General features: G+C 37.7%; 1 protein-coding gene across 2 annotated transcripts in view; it reads right to left on the reverse strand.

Annotated features, from left to right (window-relative positions):
• MOXD1 (monooxygenase DBH like 1) overlaps nt 1-27,969 on the reverse strand; it is an 84,242-nt gene that overhangs the window by 34,411 nt on the left and 21,862 nt on the right. The gene's annotated exons all lie outside the window — the stretch shown is intronic.

Consider the following 27,969-nt stretch of genomic DNA (forward strand, 5'->3'; position numbering starts at 1 on the left):
GCCCTAGTGACGCTTCTTATGTGTGCTTATGTACAGTTTTGAATATAAATTTTCCTTACAATTTTGCTCCAAAGATCTTTTCTCTAAGAGATCTCCTCCATTCATTCATTTACGCATGCACACATGCCTTCAACTAATCAACTAAAAAAAATACAACCCATCTATATTACCTACTATGTGCTCTTCATTAGATGCCAACGGAGAAGCCAAAGATGCATCAGACATGAATCTGACAGTCACATAGTTCATATTCTAGAACGGTAGAGAAGCCACGGCCAGGGTATGATAATTTTTGGTTGCCTTCCAGCATCGATTCCCTAAGAAGACCTTCCTAGCAGGATCCTGAATTGCCTAGCCACACCATTTGGCTGAGAATGATTCCTACTTCTCTGGAGTATCCTAAACCCATCTATGTGATCTCATCCTTGACATGAACTTAAATTGGTCAAATCACAGGGAATTTTACATGGTGGTTGACAAGAGAGCTGTCTTCTCTCATCCCTAAGATATGAAAGAGAAAGTGCTACTTCAGGAGTTTGAGCTGCCATTTTTCTACCAAAAGGGAAAACAGCCTAGGGATAAAAGACAATACAATATTTAGGGAAAACCTCAAAAGGAAGCTGCAGCTCTTCAAACATCATAAATCTTTGGACTAAGGGATTTGCTTGAAATAAACCCAAGCAACACTTAGTTGAGATAAAAATGGGTTTGATGCTGATGGTAATTGTCAATGACGATTATTTTCTCAGTCACCCTTTATTTGTTTCTTTTCCCTCTTCAGAAAAACAATGAAAATGGAGATGACTACCCAACTCTGGATTAAATTAGAAGCTTTGTTAATTAAGACTTTTGAAAAAAACAGAAAAGAATTCCCAAAATAACTAATAGCTGAGTCTCTTCTTCTATAATGTATTTGAAAACTGAATTCTTTCACGAGAACACTGAGTATTTAGAATATGTCAGAGCAATATGACTCATCCTATTCCATATTTCTCATCTTCAAAATGTCCTTCAAGTTACTTTTCAGTCATAAATCATCCTAGTCCACACCTCCTATCCATCTGACCTGGGGTACACCAACAGCCACGTCCTGGTCTTCTTGGATGTTTAGGAGCTTGCCTTCTGGACAATGCTCCATATTCCAGGCAAATGATCTTCCCAAATCAGCACTTTTCACCTTGTTAATCTAATCGATAATATTCAGTGGCTCCACATCACTCATCCTGTAGCTGATCACGTCCTCATTTCTTTTTCTGACATTCAGGGCCCTCTGTCGTTGGCTGCATGTTACCTACACAGTTCCACATGCATGGAATCCCAACCGTAGGGATCCCTTCCCTTCATACGCCATGTTCATTCCTACTTGCAAGATTTCATTCACACTATTTTCTCCATCCAGCAAGTCCCCCTTACTCAACTTTGCTTACTAAAATCCTCCTCATTCTTGAAAGCCCAGGTTTTGTTTTCCCTGGATGCCTTCTCTGATTATTTTGGCTCACATTTTCCCTGTTTCTCTGAACTTCTTTCAGGAGGCAGGATTACGTGGTAGCCTGAAGCTAAAGACTTGGTGTGGAATCCAGCGTATGGCACTTACTAGCTCTGTGACCTGAGGCAAAGGACTTACCCTTTCTCAAACTCAGTTTTCTCATCTATAAAATGAAACTACAAATCAACTTTTAATCCATTATGAAAAGTAAAGGAGAAAATGTATCTAGCACATCATAATTTGCAGTAAGCTATTGAAAACTATATGCAGTTCTGTAAACTTAGCACATATATCATTTGTTATTGATTGCAATTATTTCATATGTGAATTTTTTTCTCCTTAGTTGGAGTATCAACTCATTGTTTTATTACTTGCTGACAATTCATTACATAGAGCAGACTTCTTCAAAGCCTTTATTATTTGTGCGTGTTGTAATTAAGAAAACATAACATCAAGACTAGATTTTGCTGGTATTCTGTGACAGGCTATTGCTTACATCTTTACAAGTGTGATCTGTTTTTAAATGATATATTAATTGTTTTTTAGGTTAACCTGCATTTAAAATGCTGGCAATTCATGTAATTGAAAGTACATACAGTTCATATAAAGTAGATATGATTTTGCTGTTTCATAATGCAGAAAAATTGTTCAGAGAACTTTTCCAACAGTTTTATTGGTCAACGCATACTCTTCAATCCAGCAATACATAGCTCAAAAGTATAAGTATATGTGGATTTCTGCCAATCCTATGCAGGGTGAAGAGAACACATGGACCAACATGTTTTATGGAGGAAAAAAACTGCAGAAATGGGGAACATCTTATAGGAACATAGTTCCACATCACAGAATGACAGGGGAGACAGAACGGTGCAATAAAATGCATGGACATTTCAACTTTATTAAATATAACCCATCCTCCTATCCTGCAGAAGTGAACTAAAGATTAGTAGAGAAAAACTTGGAAGCAACATTCAGCAAAGATAAGTAAACATTAAATTACCAAAATGATGAAGAAAAATTTTGCAGCATTTATGTCACTAAAGGGCTAATTCCGTTACTATAGAAAAGCTCTGAAAAAACAAACAAAAAAGCCCAATAGTGAAATGGGCAAAGTACATGAACGAAAAGAGCAAAGAGATACAAGCAAAGAGATACAAGTGGTTACAAACAGAGAAAAAGGTGTTAAAATTCGTTCATAATTAAGTGAATGGAAATGAAAACAACATACTCTCTCATCTATGGGACTGGCAACATATTAAAAGTTTGTTCCTAAGCAACGCTGGAGAGTATTCTGGACTGAATGTTGCATCCCTCTCAAATTCATATGTTGAAGCCCTAATCCCAAAAGTGACCCTATTTGGAGATGGGCCTTTATGGAGGTAATTAAGTTAGAATGAGGTCATAAGGGTAAAGCCCTGATCCAATAGGATTAGAGTTCTTAACAGAAGAGATGAGAGAGCGCTCTGCCCTCCGGAGCTCACTCGTGCGCTCTCTCTTTCTCTCTCCCCGTGTAGTGAGAACACAGAGAGAAGGCAGTCATCCATAAGCCAAGAGAAGAGGCCTCAGGACGAAATGTACTTGCTGGCATTTTGATCTTGGACTTCTCAGCCTCTAGAACTGTGAGAAATAAATTTCTCCTGTTTCAGCCACCCAGTCTATGGCAGCCCAAGCTGACTAATACAGAGAGAAAGTACGTAATAGCATAAAACTGGAAATAATTTAGTGTTGCTTATTAAGTTATATTAAATTCAGACAATGGACTACCACATAGTCACAAAAGAAGATAGATCTATACACACTAAAGGGAAACATTTTCCAAAACATACTGCTAAATGTAAAAGGCAAGTATCAGAATATATAGTGTAATCCGATTAGGGTCTAAAAACAAAAACAAGAAAAACTATATATATATATATATAAAGAGAGATGAAAATATAAACAAAAATAGACATAAAGGTACATGATTTAATATGTATAGAAAATTTCAGAAAATATGAATGATGGCTTATGGGAAGTGGAACTTGAGTGGGGGAAGTTAGAGCTTTTGCTTTTCACTCTTTGGCCTTCTGTATTTGAACTTTTACAGTGAACAAATATTATTTTTAAAATTCTGGTTTCATCTCTTACTAGCTGAATGGCCCCTGACCAGTTAATGAACTGCAAGAGTCCCTATTTCCTACCTCACAAGGTGCGCATGAGAATTACATGAGACCCTGCAAACCTCCGCACAGGGCATGCTATACACAAAGCAGTCATCAAATGTTAGTTCTCACATTTCGCATCCATAATCTATCACAGATAGATAGATTATATATACTGTTCCATATATATTACATATAATATTACATATCTATTTATGCCATGCCATTATACTTAATTTTATAACACAGAGTCCCCCGCAAAATCTTCAAAAATGTTTATTTCCCTAATCTTACGTCAGTGCAACATTATCTATTTCCTCTCATAACTTTTTTTAATTTAAAGTTTGTTATTTAGAGTGATAATTGACCAGGATGGGTTTGAGCTAAGTTTCCAGACAACGCTTTGTTCCTTTGAAAACCCAATGATATCCTCTGAGTTTTTAGGCCTTTAGAGTAAAAGAGTTTTCTTCCCCAAACCTGCTGTCAAGACTTCACAGCCCAGGGGCAGATGTCACTAGGTGTGGCTTCACCCCCGAGCAGGCACAGCTCCTGCTGGGAAGGTCTCAAGAAAGACACCGAGACCTTTCCTTGGTTCTGTGTCAAACAGTTTCTGTCTCTCTGCGTTGCTGTTTTGTTTTCTGGTCTCCTTTGAAGTTACAGCCACCAGTCTGCTTTTTTCGTTGTTGTGTGTGTGGGTTTTTTTATGGCTTAAAGGCCTAATAATTCCATTCATGAAAGGACAGAACTCAATTACTAACAGATGATCCTCATGATAAAACGCCACAGCCTCAAATTAGGGGAAAGGAAAAAGCTTAGTTTTTCATTTAGTCCAATACAACTTACATGTAAAAATAACCAATTTAACTCTGCATATTTTAAAAATAACGTTTTAAAACTTATTTTCACATCCTGAAACTTTTAGTACTTGTGTTTATATACAATTTATCATAATGATTTTGGCAGTTTTAAATGAAGTATATTATTTTAGCATTATTCATCATAATTTGAGAATTGTATTTCCTGGAGAAATCTAATAAATGGGCCATGGGTTTTTTTCTTCTAGGAGTAGGGAAATAATCACTCAATGGCATTTTTTATTCCTTCAGGCATAGTTTAAAGACTAGATCTAATCGTAGGCAATACGAATTAATAACACTGCCTCATGCAGAGTACTATGTTGGCTTTTATCCAGAGGTCTAGAATTCATTGCTCTTTAAGTTTAAACTAAATTTAAATGTAAACTATATTCTGTTTTATCCTGTAATGAAAGGAAAAACTGCTGTTACGTGTTTTCCTCTAAGATACAAAATAATGTTGCTTTAGAACTGGTAATAAATGCAGGTCTTCAAATCATAATTTATTGAATTTTGGCCCCTTCTATGGAGTCTACAACTGGCACAGCAGAAGTTTTCAGTACAGCCCTTAAATTAGATACATCATCCACGGTGCTACACATTCGAAGTTCATTTGTCCCGGGGTAAGAGATTTTCTGAACACCATTTACAACTCGCCATCGCGGACTTGAGTCTAGATTTGAGTCACTCATCCCACAAACCCCCCTCGAGCACCACGGTCAGGAACTGCACCCAGGTTTAAAGATCAAGGAGGAGCACAGCACAGTGTCAGGGGCTTAGGCTCCATGGTCAGATAAAAAGATGAGTCCCATAAAAATCATATATGTGCTATGGGATCAATAATTGCTACCCTTTGTGCATTTGTGCACAAAGCACATTACACATATTACCCCAATTAATTTCATTTACTCTTCATTTTCTCTGGAGACAGCTATCACTGTCTTCGTTTTACAGACAAGGAAATTGAGGCACAGTTAAGTAAGCCGAAGAGACTCACATAGGCTTGAAAGTGCGCCCAGGGCCAAGTGGCTTAAGTCCCACTCTCTGGATGACTGCGCTTGTCCCCCTTTGTTATTTGCACAGGCTACAGGGTGGGTGTGAGGGAGTACCTATGGAGTAAGGAATATGGCTCAAAATCATCTTCTACTTTCATATTATAGTACTGTTTCAAAGAGCCATTGGATTTATTTCATGGAGTTTTGCCCTCTGGTTGGAAAAGGGATGATACATAAATGAAAAAGATCATGCTTCACTTGTCACAGAATTTGTGATTAACCATTACTACAATTAAGAGATATAGTCTTTTATACTTCAAGAAAGTTATATAAATGAATCCCAGCGGATGGCTTTTGTAATTCTGGCTCCTCTCTTTATTTCTCTCTTGTTCTCTGTGTGTTTAAACATGAGGCCTCCATAAAAAGAAGTCCTCATTTATAGGGCAATCCCAACAAAAAGGGAAAACAACAAGCTGAACTGTGTCTCAGGCTCTGGCTGAGCTGAGCACTGGTCTTGTGCAGGTGCATCTCCACTCTGGGTGGACAACCTCTATTCCACGAAGGCTTTGCTTGGCTTAGTAAACAGGTTCACACTGAATTCACTTCCTCAAAGCCCTTAAGTCTCCTGCTGCCTTCCAGCTATTTGAGTAAATAAGTCTTCTCCTCCAGATGTAGGTTTCTCGAGAGCAAAGCAAATGTCTTATTCATCTTTGAGGTTGTTTGCTTGCCTTTGAGTTAATTTGAAAATTTTATATAGAGAGAAAATAATACAACATCATTCATAGAACAACCACCCAGAATTAACTAGCATTTTGTCTTCTTTACTTTGCTATCCATATTTGATGAATAATCCCACATAACCCAAAACATTTCCATGTTCCCACAAGTGCTCAATGGTGACCTGAATTGTCAAACCCAGACATCAAGATGAGTCTCAATGACAAACTCAGGAGATATTAGTCTCAACATGTCTGATCTCCCTTTTTTCCTAAACATGTCAGCCATCTCCTTTAAATTAAACCTAAAAGAACTTTTGCAATCAATACTTTTTAACAGTTTAAATATTCTCAGATCTGTAGTCACAGAAATTACACTAAAAATGGATCTACTTATGAAGGAAACATATAGAAAGCATGGGTGATTGATTCCATATCCTTCTGTATTAGTTAAAAACCACATTCAATCTTAACTTCGTAGTTCAGAAGTTTAGGTTCTGCCTAGGTGTTCATATTCAAAGAGAAATGTGCGGTTTCAGAAATGTGGTTAATCTGCTTTCTTGGCAGTTGAAAGAAGAAACCTAAAAAAAATCTGATAAATGGAATTAGGATAATGGCTCCAAAAGAAAACTCATCATCTTCTCTTCCGCATGAACCATCACTTCTTTCAGATTTTTGTCAAAGTCCTAACCCTGAACATCAAGTGAGCTGCCAAGTGTTTCAACTTCTCCCTCCACAACAACTCTTGTGGCATTCTCTCCTTATGTCCAAGGCTACTTTCCCAGCTGAGGCTGCTTTTTCCTCTCACATACACTCTTCTAACATGTCAGGCTAAACTCCTGGCTCGAAATTGTATTCCAAAATTTCTACAACAAATCATGCCATTCCTTCATCCAAAACCCAATAGTTCTGCTTTATCTCAAGAGAAACTCACTTGTTGGCCTCTTATCCATGCTCTCTGTGATCCTGTCACAAGACCCCCAAACATTACCAGGAATATCTGGTCTCTGAACTTTTGGTCATGGCACTCTAGACTTCTTAACTCTGAATCTGGCAAAACTGAGTCGTAGCCCTCAGAATGTGAGCTTTCAGGAGTCTAACTAGGTATTCCATACATCCTTCACTTGGAAAACATCTGGATTCCCAAAACTTAAAATAAACACGTCTTCAAATGTATTGATAGGCTCAGGAAGAAATTAAGGGAAATTTCCCAAAAGTAAAAAATATATATATAAAATTGAAATCAAAGTGACAAGCCAAAACAGAAACTAAGGCTCCCGTGAGAATATACGTCTATCCTACGATCCTAGAGTCTCCAGGAATGATGGTCATAGGATAGGCTAATTGAATGATGGGGGGGTGGGGGGAGACTGAACTTGACACATACCTCTTCCCCCTGCACCGTTCATTTAGACATGGAACCTGGACCCTCCAAGTTGATACAACTCCAGTGAAATGGTAGACTAGAAAAGTCGAACTGATAGCAAAGGCAGCCAATGAAAAAACCTGTCTGTCTCTGCCACAGTTCTGGGTTATCATGGACTAAAGGTTTATGTCATCCCCAAATTCTTAGTCCTAACCTCCAACATGATAGCATTTGAAGATGGGGACTTTGGGTGGTAATTAGGGTTAGATGAGGTCATGAGAGTGGGGCCCTCATGATGGAAGTAATGCCTTTATAAGAAAAGACACCAGAGAGCTTGCTTGCTCTCTCTACACTCACACAAAAAAAGAGGTCTTATGGGCACACAGTGAAATAGTAGCCACCCAAAAGCCAAAAGAAGAGGCCTCAGAATGAAACCTACCTTACTGGCACCTTGATCTTGGACTTCCTCGCCCCAACAACTGTAAGAAATAAATCGCTGTTGTTTCTTCAGTTTACCAGTCATTTTATTATGGCGGCCCAAGCTGACTAAGACATGGGTAGAAAAAAATAATAACAATCTTCTCCCCTGGAGATGTGTAAACATAGGTCCTCCCTCATGCGACAGGAGGATTTGAATTTATAGCCCTGTATGGTTGGGAAAATTCCAAACCAAGAAAACAAAGGACCCCTCATGGGTTGCATTCCCTGGTTTCTGGCAAGAGCAAATATAACAGTTCCTGGAGCAAAGCATCCTCAGTCCAGAAGCCTGTGATTGCCACGGGTTACAGGAACCTGGCAAAATAGAACCAACACTTGGAGAAACAAGAGACTATCCACAACATATTTAGATTCCCAAGGACTTGAGTGATCGGAATTATCAGACCTAAAATAGAAAACAGCTATGGATATTTTATTTTTAAATGTTATTTATTGTATTTAAATGTTTAAAAACAATAAAAGGTGGTCTTGGAAAAATGAGCAAGAACTATCAAGAGTGACTCAGTAGATTTAAAAAAGAACAAAATAGAATTTCTAGAAATAAAAAATAACATAGCAATTGAAATATAAAACTCTATGGACGAGTTAAATGACATAGTAAAAATAATTTAAGGAAAAATTACTGAATGTGAAAATATTCTGACCTCAGACTTCTCCAGGACAACATTGTATTTGACTTTTATTAAGGTATAATTGACATACACCAAGATGCACGTATTTCAGTATAAAATTTGATAAGTTCTGACCTATGGACAACCTCATAAAACCATTGCCACAATCGAGATAATGAATATACTCATTATCTCCCCAAAGTTTGTCACGCCTCTTGGCAATCTCTCATTGTCTTCTCTCCTTGTTCCATCATCATCCCCAGGAAGCCGCTGACTGGCTTCACGTCACTATAGATTACTTACATTTTCTAGAATTTTATAAAAAATGGAATCATATTATATGTACTCTGTCTGGCTTCTTTCGAAAATTCAGCATAATAATTTTCAGATTCATCCATGTTGGTTTTATGTATCAATACTTCATTCTTTCTAATTGCTGAGTAGTATTCAGCACAATTTGCCTATCCATTCATCTATTAATAGACATTTGGGTTGTTCCTATTTCTTGGCTATTACAGATAAAGCTGCTAAGAATACTCTTTTACAAGTCTTTGTATGGACATATGTTTTCATTATTCTTGGATACATATCCAGCAGTGGAATAGCTGGAATATGTGTCATTTTATGTTTAATTATTTAAGAAACTGCCGCATAGTTTTTCAAAGTAGTGGTGCCACTTTGTATTCCCATCAGCAGTGTATCAGAGTTCCAGTTACTTCACATCTCACCAACCCTTTAATTTTAGTTATTCATATAGGTGTGTGGTGGTACCCCAGTGCAGTTTTAATTTGCACTTCCTTAATGAGTAACGATGTTGAACAGTGTCTCAAGATGTTGGACATCAGACAAAAAAGGAGAGTGACCTCTGAGAAAGGAGAAACAAATGAGATCAGTAGTATGATTTCTTCAGCTTACTGCCTGGAGAGCTTCCAGGATGTTTCACAGGAAGGGGAAAGCCAGGCAGAACCTGGCATTCTCCCTGAGTTGAGGGGATAGAGTGGGGAGTCCAGGGAGGCTAAGTAGGTTACAGCTCTTGGAAAAGAATACAGGAGAGGAGAGAGATGCACAAAGAACTCAAGACGTCTGCAGAAGGTCTGCCTCAAGCCCCTTACTGAACACTGACCCTCCCATGCTGGTAAAAATCACCCTAAAAAGTCCTACCCACCACTAGGTAAAAACCATTCTAAAGGATTAGAAGAAATAATGACAGAAATATCACAGTGTGGAGAATAGAGCCTTTCCCCAACATAGTGGAAAATCTCATAATTCACAGAGCATTAAGTAAAGTACTCAGAAGAGTTTTGTCTTGCAGTGGGTAAAATTAGCATCTAACAAAGCTTAAAAATAAGACCCAAAAGGTCTGATTCCAAGTGACTTAGCTACATCCCAGAAGAAAGCTCAAGAGTATTTATAGGAATACAAACATCCAGCACCTGATAAGGTAAATTAAAAATGTCTGGCATTCAACCAAAAATTACTAGTCATACAAAGAATTAGGAAAATAAAATCCATAATGACAACACACAAACCAATCTAACCCAGAAATCATGCAAATGACAGAAGTAGTAGACAAGGACATTAAAACAGATAATATAACTGTATGCCATATGTTCCAGAGTATAGAGCAAAGATTGATCATGTTAAGTAGACACATGGAGATATTTTTAAAATACTCAAATATAAGTTTTAGAGATTAAAACTATAATGCCTGAGATGCAAGAGATAGTGTTCAGTAATAAGAGCAGAGTAGATAGTGGAGAAGAAAAGATTGGCGAACTTGAAGATAGAGCAATATAAAAAACAGAATGAAAAAAATGAAGTTTCAGTGAGCTATGGGACAACTAGAAGCAGTCTACTCTACATATAATTGGAGTCACCATAAGAGAAGAGTGATGGGAAAACCTAGAACTCACAGCACACCTGATGATAAAAGACTGAATACTTTCTCCCTAGGTAAGGAACAAGTAACGGGTCGCCTCTCATCATTTCTGTTCATCATTAGACTGGAGGTTCTACACAGTGCAATAAGGAAAAAATTTAAAAAGAAAGAAAGAAAAGGCATCACATCAGACAGGAAGAAGTGAAAGTGTCTTTCTTCTCAGATAACATGATGATCCACATAGAAAGCCCAACTGCATCTGTAACAATGCTGCTAGAATGAATTGGTGAGTTCAGCATGTTTGAGGGATACAAGATCCATATATAATAATTATTTCTACATATTGGTAACAATCAGAAAATTAAATTTAGAGGTAAATGCCTTTTAAAATAATATCAAAAATATTACATGCTTAGGAATAAATCTGACAAAAGCTGTGCAAGACTTAAACACTAAAAACTAAAATCATTGCTTAGAGAAATTAAATAAGAAAATATTCATGACCTTGGGTTTGGCAAAAATTTCTGAGTTACAACACGAAAAGCACAATCTGCAAAAGAAAAAAAAAATAGAATAGACTTTACCAAAATTAAGAACTTCTGTTCTTCAGAAACACTGCTAAGTGAATAAAAAGGCAGACCACAGATTAAGACAAAATACTTGCAAATCATATATGTGATAAATTATATCCAGAATGTTAAGAATACTCAAGATTCAAGCCAGCCCCAGTGGCGTTGTGGTTAAGTCCAGTGTGCTCCGCTTCAGCAGCCTGGGTTCAGTTACCGGGCATGACCTACACCACTCATCCGTCAGTGGCCATGCTGTAGCGGTGGCTCACGTACAAAAAGAGGAAGATAGGCAACAAATGTTAGCTCAGGGCAAATCTTCTCAACATCAACAACAAAAGAATACTCAAGATTCAAGAATAAGAAAACAAACACTCAATTTTAAAAATGGCCGAAGGTTTGAAGAGGCACTTGACCAAAGAAGATGTGTGAACAGCAAACAAGCACATGAAAAGATGTTCCACATCCTTGGCCATTAGAGAAATACAAATTAAGACCACAATGAGAATGGCTAGAATTTTAAAAGACTGACCATTCCAAGTGTCAGTGAAGACATGGAGCGTAACATCTCACACATTGTTGGTGCGAATGTAAAATGGTGCAACTACTTTGGAAACAGTTTGGCAGCTTTTTAAAATGTTAAACATATTGCCTACCATGCGACCCAGTCATTCCACTCCTAGGTATACATCCAAGAGAAAAGAAGAAAGTGTATGTTCATACAAAGACTTGTACATAAATGTTCCAGCAGCTTCATTTATAATAGCTCCAAACAACACAAATATCCATCAAGTGAATGGATAAACAAATTGTGCTATATCCACACAATGGAATGCTGCTCAATAATAAAAATAATCAGCTATTAAAACTACAAACATGCAACAACATGGATAAATTTCAAACAATTATACTATACTAAGTAAAAGAAAGCAGACTAAAAAACAGTACATATACTGGGATTCCATTATAATTCTAGAAAACTAATCTATACTGACAGAAAGCAGACATACAGTTGCCTGGGAATAGAAGAAGGGAAAGAGTGGGAGAAAGAAGTTACAGAGAGCCATGATGAAATTCGGGGGATATGCTTATTATTTTTATTACGATAATGATTTCACAGGTGTGCACATAGATCAGAAATTATCAAATGATACATTTTAAATATGTGAAATTTATAATCAGTTGTACCTCAACAAAGCTGCGAAAAATAACACCATATCATACCACTATACTCCCTCCAGAATAGCTAACATGAAAAGTATTCATAATATCAAGTATTTATGAGGGTATGAGCAACCAGAACTGCTTTACACTTTGAAAAACTGTCTTGTACCCAGGCTGGAACTGTTTCTGGGGGCAAGAGTAATGGTGTGCCATCCCAAGACCAGGTCTTGAGGGGCCTTACAGTTTCTACTCTCTGTTTTGGAACTTTGCCACCACCATTTGAACAAGCTCAGTCTAGACTTCTGGGGGACAAGACACTATAAAGGAGAGCCCAACTCCCAGCTGAGCCTCCGACACCAGCCTACAAAGAGCCGACTCTCAACCATGAGGGAGCCCAGCCACCCTTAAAGAACTGCCATCCAACCCAAGCTGGATACAGACGGAAGAGTAAACAAAGCGGGAAACAGAAGCCCCTGGCTGATCCATAAACAACAACAGATGTGTATTTCTTCAAAGCCTTTGAATTTTGGGGTGGTTTGGTCCACAGCATTAGCTAACTGACACAAATGAATAAAAAATTCTGGTATATTCAGACAACACTATGCAAAACTCAAAATGAACTATGATTTTCTACATGCGATAGCATGGCTGACTTGCACATGGTGTTGAGCAAAAGAAGCCAGACACAAAAGAGTACTCCTGTCTGATTCTCTCTACATACAGTTCAAAACAGGCAAAATTAACAAATAGTGATCAGAGTCAGAACCGTGGTTACACCTGGAGATGACAGCACCTGGAAGGGTACTCGGGGCCACTTCTGGGAGCCTGTTAACGTTCTGACTTCTTGACCTTCATTCTGATTCCATACATCAGTTCACCATGGGAGAATCCAATGAGTTGTACACTAGTGTTTCTGCAGTTTTACACATGTCATTCAATAAAAGGATTTTAAATAAAGAAATTGGTAAAAGTTTGAACAGCAAATTCACCAAAGAGGAAATATAAATAAAAAGACCATTAGTCTCACTGGCAGTCTGAGCAAAGCAAGTCAAAGCAACCACAAACATTAGTTTTCACCCATCAGTAGGCAATACATTAAAAGACCGAAGCATCCAGTACTTGAGAGGGAATGAGAAAATACGCACACGTGCTAGTGCGTGGATTTTAGGAAGCATCTGACAAATATATTAAAATTTGGAATGAATATAATCTTTACTCAACGCATTTAGGAATCTAGCCTAAAGAAACAAAATCACTAATAAATAAGGATATACTTACAATAACATTTATTGAAGCATTGTTCATAGCAGCAAAAATATTAAATCACGTCGAATGTTTATCAACAGTGGATGGCTGCAGAAATTGTGGCTTATACAGAACAGGGCATTAAATTATGTAAATATTAAAATGGATGTGTTGTTATATTTTGACCTGATAATGACAAGGTGGCAATTTGAAAAAGCAAAATTCAAACTAATACATATACTGATTCTAATTTTGTTTAAAAAAAGAAAGTAGGTTAACTCAAAAAAATCTTGTGTAACTTTATAAATATTTTCTTGAGCATAAAGTTATAGAAGAATACAAATAGATTTGTTAATATTGGTTACCTCAGGGAAGCAGAATTTTGAGGAAGGGGGACAACATCATTATTTCTTTTATACCCTTTCCACTTTTTTTCTTGTTGTAACAAGTATATATTACATTGAAAATGAAATAAATACATATGTTAGAAAACTAAACGTAGTTTTCAAATATGTCAAATTGGCACAAATACAAAATAGGAAAAACAGGAGAGAAAACTAAAACAATCTCTTGAGAAACAGTGTACAGAAGAAATTCCTTAATCTTTCAAACAATGAGGAATAAAAATTGAACAGTTATGATCTCTTTCCAAGATTGGGAAAGGCCAGTCCAGAGCACATGATATAACATATAAATTTCTTATGATTATTAATTCAAGCTGAAGAAATAAATTATCCCATACAACATCTTTCAGCACTTGCAATAAGTATATTTGAAATAATGGGACTGAACCAACAATCTGTTGGAAAATTTTATTTGCTATATGAGTGGAAAATATTACTCAGAGAACTGACATTTCCTGTTTATCATTGAAAAAAGAACTTAGTTCTCTAACCTTGTAAATTTAATTCAATTGTGGATTTTACAACTTCTTGCAGTGAGAGCTTGCCTTACATAACAAGGAAGATGCATTTGGCAGGGTAGCTCTTAAACAAACTAAACTTTATCTTAAAAGTGACTATAGAAATAAAAATAAGAGATAGTGGAAATAGTGAATTCCAAGTTGTAAAGGACCTAATATACCATACGAAATCCAGTTGGATATAAACAAATATATTTCAATGTTTTCCCTCTTTCTAATGTCTCAGAAAAGTCAATGAAAGCAAAGTGAGTTTCATAACTGCTCTAAATTGCTGGATAGTTACATCTAAGTAATTCAGAGCTTTTTCACAAGCTCTAAAAATTCTTTCACTATAGATTTGTAAGAGATGACAAAATAGAAAGGGATATAAATCTTGGGTATATTTTTTACCTTGAAATTGTTTTTGATTTCATATGCTGAAAGAGAGATACAGACAAGTAACAGCAATTTGGGATTTACCATCTAACTGAATCCCAATTTCAATTAATTAACTGGATGAAAAAGGCAGTTTTTTTTCACTAGCCTTCAATTCCTGCAATCATGAAATAAAGTGTTGACCAAAGAAAACACAAAGGTTAGAGTGTCAGAGTAAAAAAACAACTATTACAGAAGGACAGTGTTTCATATCTATTATGTATCAGGAGCTTTATAAACAGTTTCAAAAATGTTCACAGCAATCTTGAGAAAAGGCAGTGTCTCCATTTTGCTAACGAGGAAACTGAGGTTCAGAGAAGTCCCATAAGTTTCCCAAGCTCATATACATGGTAAATGGGAGAGCCGGGATTTGAAACCAGCTCTAAGTGACTGGGAAGAGAGAGCCCTCCAACCTCAGGCTCACACAAGTTAAATAAATTGCTCAAGTTCCCACTGCTAGACTAGGCAAGTGATGTTTCATGATACTAAATACTCTGTCCCATTAGGAAAGATGTCTAATTTTTCTGGGCCTCAGTTTCCTCATCAGCAAAATGGCGTAAGTCATGAGTAAAGCATAGTGTCTGGTACATAAAAAGTAATCAACAAATATTTGTTTTCCAAAATTCAGTATTTTTAAAGGACTGTCAGAGTAATCTTGAGAAGACATGAATTGTTATTTCCATTTTACATATGGGTATATACTGATACCCAGATTATAAAAGGGAAGAGAAAAGCTAACAGGCTTATTCAATAGCAGGCCATGATGTTGATCGTTGTGACGAAAAACCTGTGCTCGGTTTCCATCCAAAAGGATTAATTTTGCCTTGCAGTCATAAAGTTAAAATCAGCTATTATAGAGGAAATACCAAATTTCATTAATAAAGAGGATTTTAGAAAGCCCATGGAAAATGTAACAATGATGAGAAACATACATCTTTGAAGGGTGGTTTTAAAGCAATATTTTTTCAAATCTTGGGCAATAAATAAATAATCTCTTGAGATCTTGATCAGGCCCATGATTCAATAAAATGGAAAGCTAAATGATACAAACCCCTTCTACAAAGATGCCCATATACATTACATACATTTAAACTATCAAGAAAACACGACTGACAGTGACAATGGGAATGGACGTCCAACAAACTCAACAGTCAAGTCCCTCTACAGTGACTACAGCTCTAGGAAAATCCCCTTCACTTCCACAAGCACTGAAAGGCCCTCACTCTCTTCTGAGGAGCTGCCTGCAGCTTTTCTTTAAAGAACTAAATGGCTATGTGCATGTGTGTGCAATTAAGAGGTAGCCTTGATTTCTATTTTGGAGAGTATGACGCAACTTGCCAGAGTTTTAACAGTAAGTAAAACTGGTAAGTTCATGTCTGGGGATAAAGCTACACAATGGTACCATTCAGGATAAAGTCACTGACCCCATTTAGGTACTAAAGGCTACAGTCCGCAGTCCCTCTCAATATTGCACACTAGGGGCTTTGGTATGGTGAAGGCATTCTCCGATCAAAAAATGCAGTTACCCTGACAACAAGTAACGGCAGGGATTCTGCATTCTAATCTGACACAGCTAGACGATGGACTTAAAGTGGAGCCAGCAGCTGCTAGCTGGCTGTAGGACGGGCAGATGTTGGTTGCAGCATCCAGTATTCTCTGCCACATGTGGGACCAGATGGAGCTTCCACATAGACCAATGCGTAATACTTCAGAACTCTAACACTGAAGCAAGAGTCCTACTTTTTAGTCAACGAATGCTGTTTTCCACAGACCTAAAAGTCATGTTTTGAGGCTAAGCCAGCAAAAGTTTGCAACATATTTATTTTTAAAGTACACTATCTTCCTCAGGGAAGAGTATACCAACAGGAAAATTATCAGCACTGGGCAAGTTACTTAACCTCTCTGGATTTTGGCTTTCTCATCTGTAAAATGAGGAGAGTAACCCTACCTACTTCCCTGGTTTTATTATGAGGATTGATAATCCACAAAAGAGCCACAGTGCTCTCCATAAATGCTGTCTTATCATCATTTTGGCATTTAAGCACGTAAACAGAGAGGTTGCCTCCTAGCCATCCTTACCATAAGTCCCCACCTACCTAAGATGCATCCAGATGTACTTTCCCCAAATTATCCTTCCCACACGGCATGGGACTGTGCCCAAGCCTTCAGAGCACTCTCCTTTCTTGTTGTCTCTACTGCCTAGACGATGCGGCTGACACAAAGCTTCACCTGCTGGCTTGGGGGTTTCTCTATTACTCACGCGCGCATCTCTTCTCCTCACCTGGACTGGGAGGTCCTGGGGGTGAAGGGCTACGTCTTATACTGCCTTGTACATATCGGACAAAAGACAGAGCACAGAGCGCTGTCCGAAGCAGCACTCACTAGATACTCCTTGACTCCTCTTTGCGATTTAGAGGGTAGTGTGCAGGGATGTTTCCAGCTGATTAAGGCATGTAGTGCATTAAATACACATCTGATTTCTGAAGCACACCACAAAGTGCCTCTCCTACATTCTCAGGAGTTCCTCATGCCAAGCTAAAGGCTGAGAGGTTATGGGCAGTATTTACATATTTACTAAGAGTTATTTACGTGGTCTTGCTTTACAAAATATTTAAAATTCCACATAGAGTAATTCAGTGAGACTTCAGTGATGAAAAGATCTCTCTTTATTGGTAATGGAATGCATTAAAAGTCAACAAGGTGGCCTTCAGTATAAAATTTCTAGAATGGGTCCATTACCTTATAAACATTAATGTATAGAATTAACGTCGATGTATATGTTTCACTAGAACATAAATCTTTTTCCCTTCCCAGAAGAAAGTATCCCTTATATCTGAATTAGTTCATGTTGAAATTTTATAATGAGAGTCAGCTGTGGTTCCAGGAAACAGCTGGTGTTTTTGCCTCTCCACTTCCACGAAGAAATATGCAATGCATCAAGGAATAAACTATCGCAAAACCATAAAGTGCTTAAATCTTCTTCATGTGCAGAAAACTAACACTGTATTTCGATAGTATGCTCGACTCTGGTTCAGTTTTTATAATATTTGTTGAATAAAACAGTGTATTACTATAAAAATATGTATTGATGCTATGATATGAAGGGCATTTTATTAGATGCTATAAAATATAACTTAAATACAGTCTCCTGGGAAATTTAATAAATATGAAACAGTGACTCTCAACCAGGGAGTCTGGATCAAGACCACGTGGGGAACTTTTTTAAATGCGAGCAGTGACCACCATCACTATAAGGACCTAGACTCCATCCCTAAAGATTCTATGCAGATGACTCTAATGTGCACCCTAGATTACGAATCAAGGAAAATACAATGACTCAATGAAACAAGACTCAACTGTAACATTTTTGATATGTGAGTGTAATATTTTTCTTCATAAAATAGATACATTATTAAATTCATGTATAATCTGAATTTTTGATGTAGAAATACATTCATTTTAAATGCGCCGAGAGGTTTGATATTTTTAAGAGTACAACTGTGCAGCCTTTTACAATTTGATGAGGGTTATCTAAAACTGTCCTTTGATTTATAAGTTTTATAAACTTGAATAGTAAATATCTCATTTTTTAAGGTGAGTTTCTACTACACATATAATTTTTTCTGCTAATTACTAAAAGTTCCATTCATAAAAACTATAAAAAACTTCACTGTTGCATCAAAAAGGAAATAATGGATGTCTTCCTGTTTTGATAAGTATATGATTTTTTACATTGAAAACATATCAAAATAAAATTTGCATGTTATATCCCACAGGAACACAAGAGAAATTATCTTCATTCCTCTTAAAATTTTTTAGGATAATCTGTCAGTACAACTTTTTAATAAATTTTATAAATTTGTAAACATAAATTTATAAGTTTATTTTATAAAGTTACAGTTTTGTTGATTCTAATATTAAAGTCGTAGAATTTTAAGGGTTAAAGATCACTTAGAACAATCACTCAGTAATAAAGAGTCACAGTTGTGAATTGCACGACTGACACGGACTCGGTCTCGTGCAGAGCACTGCGGTGCAGCCACATTGCCTTCCAGCTGACGGGTGGGTAATGCAGGATCAGAAGCCGCACACACAGTCTGTCCTCAGACCACTCCGAGATGCCAACACTTCTACTTCTCTCTCCAACAACATAGCTCTTCCTGTTTTTATGATACTTTTCTCCAGGCATTTTACCATAAATTTAACTTCCAAATGAAAATCTTAGTATTTCTTCTCACAGGTTCCTTTTTATAAGACCATTACAGGGAAGGGGAATAAAATAGGTCATGACCATTATTTACACTTAACTGCAGAGTACTGTTAACTCAGCCTACACAGAAGGCCAGGGGCTGGTTTCCAATGATCCTTATGTTACAAGACGTGTCCAATAAGATTAGCTCTTCCCACTGAAATTATTCCCAGTTCCTTTCTCCCTGACATCATCTCTAAGATTTAACATTCTGTGCCGTTTTGTAGCCATATCCATAATTTTTCACCTAATCATCTTAACTCTAATCTTATTTAAATGACTTCCTACATCACAAATGAAACTTTCTATGCATCACCACCAATGAAACTTTCTATGCGTCATCCCTTGTTGATGAGCCTTTCCAATCCGCGAGAGTGAAAACAGTAGGCCTCTGTGTACTCAAATGCCACCCCATGAGGTCTAAGTCAGTTCTCAGGATCTTTGAACTGGTATCTCTGAAGGGTTCTGGTGGGATCTGCTCAGGTAGCCCTCAGCCTATGCCTTGATCCTCTAGGACCCAAAAGTAGGCTGGGCTCCGAAAAGCTTATTCAAAGGGCCAGTGGCTGGATATAAGCTACCAGACATCTCTTACACAAATTATTTTTCACTGTAGCGTATATCATCTAGAAAAACCATCCGGCGTGTCCTAGCAGAATTGGATAGAGAAAGTCCACTGGTTTTCCTCGGAAGATCTGTGTTCCATCTTGACTCTGCTTCACAGAATCTGTGCAACGTTAAGCAAGTCACCTATGCCTGCTACACCTCAGTGTGTTCATCTGGAAAGTGGTGGTAATTCAGCTTACTCGTGGGAGGCTGCAAAAATCTAACAAAATAATGTGTTTAAAGTAGCAAAAAATCGGTATTTTACCAGCATACTTCCCTGTATGTAAGTAAAAGTCATTCATATTTTAATATTACCATACTTCTTAATTCTATTGTGCCATCCACAACTAGAAGACAACATAAATATCTTAATACTCTTTCAATAAAAGTGCTGTTAAATTATTTACCCATTTTATCGGCAATAATTATCAAAACAGCCTGCTAATGCTTTTCAATTTTGTCATCCAACCTTTTTGACTAGTTAAAAAAGATGTACTAGGTAGGGGGTAGAGTTGGGTGGCAGAAAAACAACAAAGAAAAATGAATACCTTTGTATGTCTGTTGAAAATAGTATTACTTAAGGCCACAGAATGGCAGGCTAATGGATTACCTAAGAATGTGAAAGAATATTTCCCAGAGGATAGTCACCAGCTGGTTTTCATCCTCGCTTAGACAAGAACAGGAGGAAATGAGCTTAAATTTCATTTGGTTTAGAATAATGGAAGCAAGCTATGAAATCTAATTCCCAGGGAATCTTTTCTTCAAAATAAAATAGAGACATACTGCCTACTGTAGTTTCAGCATGGCCCTGACTCGAAGAATGAGAAAATATTGGTGAAGTTTCAGTTGTCCATCTCTATAATCCCCATCAAGAGAAGAAAACAAGCCATCACGGTCCTGTTATACAACAGGTGTTTTCACTGGTATTCATTTCATTGTCACTGGAAATGACTTTTCCACCCCTCAAGTGAAGATGCAAACTCTGAGAGTGTAGTTTTCCCAAGGTCACTGAGCTAATGAAAAGCAGAGACAGAACACAACCCCCACCTGTCTCCAGGGCCCGTCCTGTGCACTGTACCAACCTACAGGCCACGTCACCCTGGCACTCTTAACTGCTGTTCTTCTTTAAAAATGACATTACTTCCAACATTTAGATTTATTTATTTGTTTAGATTATTTCCAAGATTTAGAGATACCTGAAAAGCAACATAAATTGGGGACATATCTAGTACTTACTGAGCTACCTAAGATATGCTGGACATGCCAGAACTCTGCAGGTACCCTCTCATTTGATAATGAGAGTGACCATTTGAGACAAGTATTATTATCCTCATTTACAGATGAAAACCTAAGCCTCAGAATACATGCTAAGAGATGCCATGCCTCAGGAACTAAAGAAGGGGGCCTTTCAACTTCCAGGGAGGCAATGGGGTCCGAAGCACTTTCCCCTGGCAGGCCCAGGGATGGTGAGAACCAGCATCTCAGGAACTCGGACCACAGGGCAGCCAACCCCAGCAGACTTCACTTCTAGTTCTTAGCAAGTCATAGATATTTAGAAATAAAAAGAGCCAATTGAAATCATCTGGTCCGATCCCTTTATCTTACAGACAAGGAATTTGAGCACCAGGGCGAGGTTAAGTACTCTCTCTAGGGTCAGAAAGCTAATTAGGGACAGAGTTAGCAATAAATCACTTCCATGAAAAGACATGCTTTCAAAGTTGATTCCGTGACCTCGCACTCTCAAGAGGCTAGGGAGAACACCCATGTAGCTAGACAACCGCCAATGTTTCCGAGAAGTGGATGTAACCCAAGAGGATCTAGAAAGAACTTTGCAACACTGAGCATCTAAGTCAGCAACCTTTAAAATGTGCTAATTGAGTCAACTCATTATTGTTAATGGCAGTGTTCCTACCAACTTTTTTCTGTTCAGTTATAGTTTCAGTCACAGTAAATGCCCAAGTATTTTCATCTCTTCTCTAGTAGATAAAAGCTATATAAAATTTCAGATATACTTGGATATAAGGGTAAAATTATTTTGGTATTTATAAACATCATATGACACATTCCCAAGGAAGAGGGTTCTTATAGTTTTACAGCATAATTTTTTCTAGAAGATCAAGAGTCATCCATTTGGTCAATCGGTGACAAAATCCACAGATGCCAGTGGTAATGCATTGAAATTATAAATTTAATAACCAAATGTAGTGTTGCAAAGCATTTAAAAGGAACAGAAAGTGTTTTCACATGAGGCATACTTTGAAAGTTAATTTCTTTCAACATACTAAATAGATCTATCTAAAGATCCAAAGATTTGCCTTTAGGAAATATGGTTAAATTATTAATAGACAAAAGGGAACATTGATAAGCCGAGAAAACTTCTACAGAGTTGGGATGGAAAAGGGTGAAAACACAGACAACCATTCAGCCCGCAGTCAGTAGCAAACATCTACTAGTCTGCTACACAGTGAGGTGAGGCGAAACAGAAGAGGACGAGCACTAAAGCCGAGAGTCTGCGGATGCATCCTGATGACAAATCAAACTGCTATTTCCATCAGGGAAAAAGAAAAGGAAGAAGATACCCTGACAGAGAGAAGAGAGTTCTAAAAGTTGTCACATCACATAGTTTGACACTGAGAATTGCCACGACTTACAAAATTTAACCCTGAAGTCTTACACATTTTCAGAAATAGAAACCTTCTATTACACTTGACATTTCAGAATGTATTAATGCTAGAGTTCGCCACTTGACAGTATCTTTTATTTAAAAAAAAAACAAACAGGATTGAACATAACAGGGAAACTGGTCATCACTGCCCATGCAACAGAGCATATAAAGCCGAATGTTCATGCTACATGAACGGCAGAGGAAAATCAATTTTTGAATGACTTCCATGGCTCTACAGTACTCTGGCTTCAAGGTCATTTCATGGTTATTCAATGTCAATTACGCTTTGATTTTCTTGTTCTAGGAGACAGTCCCTAAATTAAATCGTTCAGATTGACGAATGCCACCAGCAAAGAAGAAGAGCAACATCTCATCTCACGGCAAGAAAGATGTCCTCTTCAGTAGCTAACCTACAGCACAGCATATCCCTTCCTGTGTCTCCTGACGAAGAGAGAACGATGACCGTGTTTGCTTCACCTCAACCTCACATTCCTCCACAGCACAAAGTTCTCAAGGTGGCCTCCTGAAATAAAACGAGTTGCCATCTGGGTTTTATTTGGGACTCTGACTGTCTAGAAAGGGTTGGCTGGTGTGGGATCCCTCAGCAATGCAGAAACCTAACAAGATGATCAACAGATTAGCAACTGTATATTGCTAGTGACATATATAATTTTACTTAGTTACTTCATTTAACCAACACCATGTGCCAAACTGTTCTAAATACTTTCCAAATATTAAACTTCTTTGATTCACTTAATAGTCATAATAATCCTATTAGGTGAGAACTATTAGGCCCATTTTCCAGATGAGTCTGAGGCACAGGACAGTAAACAATTTTCCCAAGACCACACAACTAGTAAGAGTAATCCTCTCTTAAAACCCAGCAATGGTCAAACTTCAGGGTGATGCTCTACCCCTTCCTGCGCCGCCTCACTACATAGTAGTTTTCAGTGAAAAGTCATTCAGAGAGCAACACTGAAAATAAATGGCCTTATCATAACAGTTGGGTTTATTAAGAGTTTTCTGTGTCAGACACTGTGCTAAGTGCTAATAAAACTTGAAAAAAAAACATTGCTATTAAATCTTCAGTCTAAACAACCCCATAAGGAAGGTACCATTCCCAGTGACACGATAAAATAGAGCTGTGAGGGACTAAGAACTTTCTCATGGTTAAATGACTAATAATGGAAAGAAAGGATTCAAACCTGGCCCGTCAGAGCCCAGAACCCACCTACCATGCCATGGGGCTCACCATCTCCCTGTGAGAAGCTGGTCCTTTTCGGGGAGACGACCAAGGATGATGATTCGACATGGTGTTTTTCTTTTTTCTCCTCTTTAACATAATAGGCCATCAACAACTACTTATTAAATTGACTAAGACACATCACATTTAAACAGATGAGTCAGGAGTTTTGTTTATCTATGAGGAGACTTCCCTAACAACAAAAGCTCCTTAAAAAAGGCAGTGTGTTAAACCAACTGATAACGCCAGCTTCTAGCAGAGCATATCCAATTATTCCTTTAAGTTGTGATAACCATATTACTATTTACCAAAGAGATTAGAAGGAATCACTTTCCCTAAAAAAATTTTTAATTTTGAGTAAAGTCACATATTTGGCAAAGCTTAAATAGGGTCACACTTAGACATGGAGAGAGGGGCTAGACAGTGGGTCTCACAGAGACACAGAGACGATCTCATAGAGAAGTGTGGGTTTAATATAAATTACCAAGAATTTTCTTTTTTGCAACCTCCACATCCATCATCTGACTATACAAACATTTTCAAGATAATTTAAAACATTTTTTTTACAAGAATCAAAATACAAATCAAGAAACTGGAATCACAAGTGAATTGGAACCACCAATAACTTATATCATAATTTCATCTTTCCTGCAGATGAAATTATTTATCTTTGTCATTTTATAATTTTAGAAATTATTTACCTTATTATTTCAAGCTTTTAGTACCAAATAATTTTTCATGTGATTAAAATTTAAATTAAAAATGTAATTAATATTTTGAATTTTAGCCATTCCCATTAAATATATTCATGATCAATACACTGATATATTTTGTTGGTCTGCTTAGTAATAGCTATATAATCATGCTTATTACAACTACTACATGTATGTTGGGCAGTACCATCAACGTTTAAACTACACACTTCCTTGCTTGAAATAGAGTCCACACAACGAATTGATTTCTCGCAATACTCCTGTAATCAATACGTTCTTCAAACTCACTGCAAATAACACCCCACACAATATAATATAAAAGCAATATTCTTTTTTTCCAAGAAAGTGCTTTTGGTTTGCATCAGAGAAGGACTGAGGCTTTGTGAGTCAGCGATTTGTGGGACACAAAATAAGGAGAAGCAGTTCGCTGATGGTTATTCAAAACACAGTCTTTGATGCTATGAAAAGAAGATACGCTTTTCTTAAATTATTAGAAATCAACTCTGCTAAGGAAAAGAGAATGGAAATTAGATAATTTCTTAAGGTAAGTTCTAGATCTATGAATTCTACTTCAGAAATTTATTAAAAACTTTATTGTAAACTGGCGTAAACTGCAAATTAAAACTGTTTTTTTTTTTTTTTTTTTGAGGAAGATTAGCCCTGAGCTAACATCTGCTGCCAATCCTCCCCTTTTTGCTGAGGAAGACTGGCCCTGAGCTAACATCCATGCCCATCTTCCTCTACTTTATATGTGGGACGCCTGCCACAGCATGGCTTGATGAGCGGTGCCATGCCCGCACCTGGGATCCCAACCAGCGAGCCCCGAGTCGCCGAAGCGGAATGTGTGCACTTAACTGCTGTGCCACGGGGCGGCCCCAAATTAAAACTGTTTCGGAAAGACAGCCTCAAAATGTATTCAACTTATATATTTTGAATTTATTTTCCCTGGAGAGCTTTCCTTTGGTTTTTGTTTTGAATTATCCTAGTTGAGTTCATTTTTGAGTTAAATGTTTCTTAACACTCAATGAACTTTAAAATGCTTTTGGGTTTAAGAGCAAGCTCAGGAATCTATCCTATAAGTGGTATTTTTAAGTAATTATAGAATTTTACATTCTAGCCACCGGCCCTCTGACCCTGCAATAACACACGCTTGTATGAGCACCGCTCATCTCTGACCTGCAGCCCCTCCCTCAAATCCCCAGCCCCCGCCCCCGCTCGCTCAGGATAAAGAACTTTCCTCATTTTATAGACCTCCAGTCATTGCACAAACTGCCCCAAAGCCTTTCCCTAAGTCACTGAGATCCCTCTTGATACCTAGTGAAAACGGCAACGTGAACCCAAAGGGACTTAATCCTAAGCCCGCCCTTGGATAACAGATGCCCACATACCTGAGTATTTCTGTGATGGGCTCGTGAGGGGAAAGCCAGCTAAGAATTCTTAGCCAAGGTACCAAGCAAATGTCCTACATAGAGGGTCAGAACATATATTGCCCTCCTTCAATTATTATTTTTATTTCATTCAACTGAATTATTAGCACTAACAACGACAAGAATAAAAATGTATTAATGTTAAGTGGTTAAGGATTTCACATCTTAGCAATCAACGTCTGCTGAACAATGAATCCAGGACCTATTTTGTGAAACATTTGCTTTCCTTTCTGAACCTATAGTTTTACATTTGTCCCTTAAGGCAGGTTTCAATTAAATTTACTGCAAATGACACACAGTAATATGTGTCACACAGTATATATAAACACAATATTCTTTTTGCTAAGAAAGTTGCAGTATTCTTTTTCATTAGTGTAAGGGAAGGACTTAGGCACTGTATTAGGTAAGACCAGAATTCACATTCCCCTTTCACACAAGAAATAGAAAATAACATCACACAGAGGTAAGTAACTCACCCGTGGCCACATTGTTGGTAAGTCTTTTTTTTTTTTTTTGAGGAAGATTAGCCCTGAGCTAACTACTGCCAAGCCTCCTCTTTTTGCTAAGGAAGACTGGCCCTGAGCTAACATCCATGCCCATCTTCCTCTACCTTATACATGGGGTGCCTACCACAGCACCGCGTTTGCCAACAGTGCCATGTCTGCACCCGGGATCCAAACCGGTGAACCCCGGGCTGCCGAAGCAGAATGTGCAAACTTAACCACTGCACCACCAGGCCAGCCCCTGTTGGTAAGTCTTCTGATTGCAAAAATATTCCGCAAATATTTAGGACTACTTATGAATTCAATAAACATCCCCTCAACCTGCTCCTCTAGCCTCTCTAAGTAGCTATGAGTCATTCTGTAAACAAAAGGCAGATCTGTGCCACTGGACAAATATACTAGAAATTAACAAATTTAAGGCATTTTATAGAATGTGTTCAGTGTTTCCATCTCTGCCAAAATGCCTGGAGGTCGGTAGGAAAAGTGTTATTACTGACCGCCTTTTACAGCGTTACCCAGAGCAACCTACCTGAGCACAAAGTGAATTAAAGAGTCGACCTGCGATCTGAACCTACATATTTCCCTCTAGATTCCAGAATCTAGAAGTTTCTTCCTTTCTGATATTTGCGGTGCTTTATTACACAGTCTGAGGGCTGACAAAAAGTTGGCAAACTCTGGCCTTCTGAAAGTTCACAGTATTTCATATGCACTATTTAATTCTACCTTCTTCTTTCTTGTGTCTTCGTCATGACACCAACAAGCCCACAGCAGGTTCTTTGAGAGCACAGATCACACCTTCAGCCTCTATGGAACTGCCAAACATTTCCCAACCCAGCGCCAGGGACCTGGAAGTTTTTTAAATACTTGTTCATTCACTAACTAGATGCAAACGGTTTAAGAGACCCATCCCCAAGGGAGCTGGGGAAATTATATGTCACAGGCAAATTGGGCTTATTTATTATCCAATTCTGTATTTTTTAATTGTGTAGGAATTCATTAATTTCTTGTTGTCCTGTTTTCAAAAAAATACCATGGGGCCAGCCCTGTGGCCTAGTGGTGAAGTTCACGCACTCCGCTTTGGCTGCCCAGGGTTTTGCCGGTTGGGATTCTGGGAGTGGACCTAGCACTGCTCATCAAGCCACACTGTGGTGGCATCCCACGTAGCAGAACCAGAAGGAGCTACAACTAGAATATACAACATGTACTGGGGGGCTTTGGGGAGAAAAAGAAGGAAACAAAAAAGATTGGCAACAGATGTTAGCTCAGGTGCCAAGGCTTAAAAAAAAAATACTGTAACAGTTATTTTTATGACAATATCCAGTATTTTCAATGAAGCAGATACTCTCAAACAATACTGGTGGGGAATGTAACCTTTCTGGATATAATTTATCAGTATGCAAATATATTATTTTAAATTGAAATTCCAGCCATTCCAATTGTACAAGCGTTGCCTAAGAAATAACTAGAGGTGTTCAAATGCATCCCTAACCTTTTACCTTTAACATGTAAAATGAGGAGACAAAACCCAAAATGCTAGCTACAATGCAAAATACCAGCTACAACCCAAGGTTTCTCTCTAAATTCCATGACTCTTAAGACAGTCTGTGGCTCACACAAGCCAGTTCTTTGTTCTTTAAATAAATTTCATGTAATTGAAAATCATTTTGAAACTTTTTTTATCGTTTTTATTTTAAAAGCAACAATTTCTC

Source organism: Equus caballus, chromosome 10, assembly GCF_041296265.1.
Source record: "Equus caballus isolate H_3958 breed thoroughbred chromosome 10, TB-T2T, whole genome shotgun sequence".
NCBI classification, from domain to species: Eukaryota; Metazoa; Chordata; class Mammalia; order Perissodactyla; family Equidae; genus Equus; species Equus caballus.